At 55.9% G+C, this 5,010-nt stretch overlaps 1 long non-coding RNA gene across 2 annotated transcripts; it reads left to right on the top strand.

Moving 5' to 3' along the window:
- Positions 1–996: 996 nt before the first annotated feature.
- Positions 997–4,903, top strand: LOC119506303. 2 transcript variants are annotated; one of them, XR_005210970.1, is made up of 3 exons: positions 997–1,370; positions 1,878–1,978; positions 4,452–4,903. It is a non-coding gene; the product is annotated as an uncharacterized LOC119506303 (long non-coding RNA). The 2 variants fall into 2 exon arrangements; XR_005210969.1 differs by having other exon boundaries at positions 1,848–1,978.
- The last annotated feature ends 107 nt before the right edge of the window (positions 4,904–5,010 follow it).

The following is a 5,010-nucleotide window of genomic DNA, read 5'->3' as shown; positions in this document are numbered from 1 at the left end:
TAAAAGATCTGGGGTCTCTTGAAATGACAGGACATGTACCAGACCACACTCCCTCCCAACTCTTTCCAAAAACACAGTGCACAGTCCAACCACGCTGAGTATTTCCCAAGCCAGAGTGATCCAAAGTAAGATCCCAATAAGACCCAAAAGAAGTCTCCTGTCCCGGCTTGGATGACGGGGCTGTGCCCTCACTTTCCCCCCACTCCTGCCTCTTGTCTCCACCAGGGAAGGACCCTCACCCATCCTGCTCTCCCCGTCTGTCCTAGAGCCTGACCCCCCCCTCCACCCCCGGGACGGACCCCGCAGAAGCAGGTGCCCAAACCCGACTCAGACCGGTTCAGACAGCCCCGGGGCAGCCTGTGCGCCCCTGGTGGCCGCAGACCCGAGGCCCGACGGCGAAGCGGCGCAGCTCGGGGACCCGCTCCCGCCCCGCCGCCCCCTCCCGGCTCAGCGCCCCCCCAGCCGCCCCGCCCCGGGTGCCCCCCTCGGTCGCCCCCGCAGCCCCTCCCGAGGCCGCGTCTCCGCCGCGGGGTGACTGGGAAGGGATCTGCCGGCGCGGGAAAGAGGGCAGAGAAGGGTGAAGTCATCAGGGCTGCGGGAGGCCGCGTGGGGCCCGGGGGGAGCTTCGGCTTCTGTGGAAACGGCCGGAGAACGGGAGTCCAGGGGCCCGTCTCGCCCTCGCCCTCCGCAGCCCGGAGCCGCGCAGTTGGCGGGTGGGTCATGGGGGAGACCCCGACCCCGCCTCTCAGCGCCCGGCCCTGCCCCCCCCGCGCCAGCCCCGGCCCCTCCCCCTCCCCTCCCCTCCCCCACCCCAAGCCCAGAGCTTCTGGGACCCCAGGACGGCTCAGCCCCGCGCGCACCGCCCTCCCCGCAGCTCCTCCATGGCCCCCATGCCCCTGCCCCGCCTCCCTCCTCCCGCCCCTCCCCGCCCCCTCCTCTCCCCCTCCCCCCCCCCCGCCCCAGCCACGTCACAAACCCCCTCCGCGCTCCCGGGGCGACCCCGGCCCAGATCCCCGAGCTCCCCTGAGATGCGGCCGCGGGAAGGAGAGACCAGGTGCGGTCGGACCCGCGACGCCCACGGCGCTGACGGTGTTTCCCGCTCGCTGAACTCCGGGGACGCGCGGAGTCGGCGCCTCGTTCTCTCCCTGCAGCTCCTGAGCACGGGACCGCCCCGGTGAGGGTGATGGGCCGGGAACCACGTAGGTTCAAACCCCGGCTCCTCCTTTCCCGCGCGGAGTGACTTCCGGCTGCTCCGGGAACCCTCCTGGGCCTCTGCTCACCGTTTATAAAATGGGGACATCGCAGTGCAGGCTCCCGTGAGGGCGGAATCGGATCACGCCTCCCCTCGGGTCGGTCCCGGCTTCCGCTTGGTGAGAGGAGCCGCAGTTGTGGGTGGTTGAAGTGACACGTGTGTGCTGATTGACTGAGCTCATTAGCTCACGGGGTAACCGCCTTGAGACCGAGTGGCCTGGCCCTCGCCGTCCGGCTGTCTTGCCGTGCTGGAAAGTGGGGGGCAGCATGGGGCAGGAGGACCAGGGTGCAGATTCACCCGAGGCCTTGTTCCTGGAGGGCCGGAGGTGCGTCCTGACGGGAGAACAAAGGGCACGAAGGGGTGGGAGGGCAGCGGTCAGTCACCTGTGATGGGCATCGGGCGGGTCACCCACAGTGTCCCCGTTTCAGCCCGTGAGGACCCAGAGCTCAGAGTGAAGGACAAAGAGGAGGGACACACTGAACGGGCAGAACTGGGTCTTAGTTTTCAGTTACCTCAGCCCTGAGAGCAGAGGTTTTCACAAGAGACCATTGCTTTATAAACGGATGTGGAAAAAACACAATCTTTTTGTTTGTAGAGTGTCTTGGTAACTGTACTCTGACTTCAGTGGAAACGGGACACTGAAACCATAAGAGACCTGAGAAATGAAGTCTTGCAAGACTCGAGTCCAGTCCAAGTTGAACCAGAGTGGGCAGAAGACGTCTTCAGGTAAGATGGCCCCTAAGCTGCCACTCCCGCCGTCCCTGTCCCTGAGGAGACAGGCTGTGTCTGCCTGCTGAGCCCCTGGCGGGGAAAGAAGCAGCAGGTGCATTTCTCCTGCTCCCTCTTAACCGCAGTGTGTTAGGGTGTCCTTTCCAAAGCCACTGTCATGTCCAGGATGACAGAGAAGAGGGCATCAGACACCAAAGACTCAACCTTGTGTTTGGGGGGCCAGGCAGGGGATCATGTGTGAGCTCAGGTGGGGTTTGGGCTCACTTCCTTCTGGGCTCGGAGCTCAGTGGGAAAGGAGCTGTTTGCAAAGGAGCAGTGAGAATGCACAGGTTTGTCCTGCAGCTGCATCATGGGGGTGGCCTGGGAGGCCAGGTGGCCTGACTTGGAGGGAGAGAATCAAGTTGGGAACCCTAGGTCTGGGAACGACCCCTTGTGTTAAGTCTTTAGGGCCTGTTTGTGGGCGCTGCTGGCACCAGGGTACCTAGCTATAACTATCGTTGGCACTGCTGCTTCCAGTGACAATGCAGTTATATCTCCTGCTTTCATCTACACAGAAGATGGTGACTGTCTGTCTCAGAGCCCCAGATGCTGAGGGAGGCTGAGTCAGGGCAGACTGAGGCCAGGACCCTGAGAGGAGGGGAACATGCAGAGAGGGATAGGGTCAGGGCCATGACCCCAGGGAGCCTGGGCAGGAGGGAAGAGAGGATCAGCTCTGGGTGCCCAGAAGTTCCCCTCCTTAGCATCTTTCACCTTTGCAGAATGTGAGGAGGTGAGCAGAGCAGAGCCCAGGCATGGTTGAGACACCCCAGAGCTCTGCCTCCTGCAGCCCCAGCCCTGGGCTCTCCTCTCCTCTTGCTGTCTCACATGTGGGGGTCGCCTCCAGCCCCATCTGTTCTGAATAGTTCCAGGTCCTGCTGATGAGGTCTGCTCAGGGTAGGATCCTTGCTTACTTCTAGCAAGGAGGTGGAGGTGGGGAGTTGTTTCCTCTGAGCCTCACTTACTGGGAGGACAGCTCCTGAGCTGAGGGGCCTTGTATCAGGGAGCACCAGCCTGTCCTGATTCCCCTTTAAGTATGTACTACCCCCATCCTCCTGCAGTCCCCTCTGCTGAGCCAGACCTCTGTGAGCCCCCAACTGTGGGGCAACACCACCCACTTGCCGGCTCCCTTCTCATTGTTGGCCCTGTCCACAGTGCCATACATAGAGAGAGAGTGGGATGTCCCCCTTCTGGCACTTCTCAAGGCACAGCTGCAGCAGGCTGGCATGAGTGCAAGGCTGGGAGGGAGCCCTGGGCCCTGGACCAGTCCCGGGAGCCCTGTTCCCATCGCGCCCTCCGCCAGCGTCTCAGTGTGCACTGACTCCTCATGCAGAGCCTCAGTTACTGTGGCTGGAAGGGAAAGGTCAGTCTAAGCCCACTGTCCGCTGCCCACAGCTTGGGGGAGGAAGCTGAAATGCTGTGGTTGTTTTTAGGCTCTGCCACGTAGAGGAACTTCTTTTTACCCCATCTTCATAGTACAGGGTCCTGCCCCTTCCGTCTCAGGCTCACATTCCCCATCTCACGTAGAAGCACAAATGAGGAAAGTGGTTGTGAAGAAAAGGACAGAGATGTCCCAGATGAAGTGATGCTGCCCAAACATCACATTAAAAGTACTCTCAGAAATACTGCACAACATAAAAGGGCAACGGATGAAATGTTGGAGGCTGATGCAAATTTGGAAAGGAGCGTGACAGTTCATCCAAGCAAGGAAAAGATGTGTGCTCCATAACAAAAGTTAAACGTCAAATACACAGCAGCAAGCATTACTCTCCATGACGTTTTTGACAAAGAAATAAAACACATTAATTTTCAGTGTTTTAAATGACAGTATGCTAAGCAAATTCAAGTTTTATGATTTTTTTCATTTTTCTATGTATGAACTCTGTTCCTCCCTGAATGAGCACATGATGGCAACATAAAGTAGAAGTGATAATTTGATACACAGAGATATTTTCATTACGGTTCTTGATGGACTTTACTTTTTGGAGCAGTTGTAAGTTTATAGAAAAATTATTCAGTAAGTAGAGTTTCCATACACCCCTCCGCGCGCGCGCGCGCGCACACACACACACACACATGCACACACACACACACAGTTTTCTCTGTTTTTCACATTTTGCTTTGATATAAAATGGAGGTTTTTGTTTGTTTGTTTGTTTTAATTCTGGTTTCTTTGAGGGTGACACACTGTTTCCTTGAAGCTGTTTTCACTCTGGAGCATTTTGGCCATTTTGACAGACCCAAATAGTCCCCAACAATTAGTCTTCCATATTTGGGGGTATCCTTTTTGCTGAGTAAATCAATGAGACCCTGACTTTCACCCTAGCTTAATGAGTGATTCAGTCTGTCACTGAATCATATTAGTTAATCTGGATAAGCCAAAGACCCCAGCAATCAGGTTGGAGATTCAGGAATGTACAATATTGCTTTTCAGTTGGAAGCTAGGAGCCTAAAGAGGGAGGTGTGAACAGAGAGGACTGTGAAAGCTTCCAGGAGCAGAGGAGGGACCTGGGTCCTGTGTGCTGTCATCATCGCTGTGGTCCTCTGTGAGGTCAGAGCAGACAGCTCTGCCAGGTGGAGCTGGTGAGTCAGGACCTCAGTCTGAGGACAAACCATCTTGCCACCCTCAGCCAGAGTCTCCGCAGGGGTGCAGGCCGCGATTGCCCGGTTTTCCTTTTCCTTCTCTGCAGGTGAACAGAGTTCAGGCTGTGCTTTGGCTTATAAATGCAGTTTTGTTTTTACTTCATCCCAAATATTTTGATTTGTGTTTGGACTTATGTCACCTTATGAATGTTTAAAATACTTATTTATTAACCAAGAAGAGATTATGAAATGTATAACAGCTTACTGTTTGGGATTTTATTTACTGACATTTTCAGTATTCAGTTTTGTGCCCAGAAATTATAGTTCTTGTCATTTATGACTTTGTAATTTTATTAGTTTGGCCTCCTTTAAAAAGCTTAAGAAATTTTCCACAGGATATTTTCAAGAGT

Source organism: Choloepus didactylus, chromosome 11 (genome assembly GCF_015220235.1).
Source record: "Choloepus didactylus isolate mChoDid1 chromosome 11, mChoDid1.pri, whole genome shotgun sequence".
NCBI lineage: Eukaryota > Metazoa > Chordata > Mammalia > Pilosa > Megalonychidae > Choloepus > Choloepus didactylus.
This window is presented reverse-complemented; position numbering and strand designations above follow the sequence as displayed.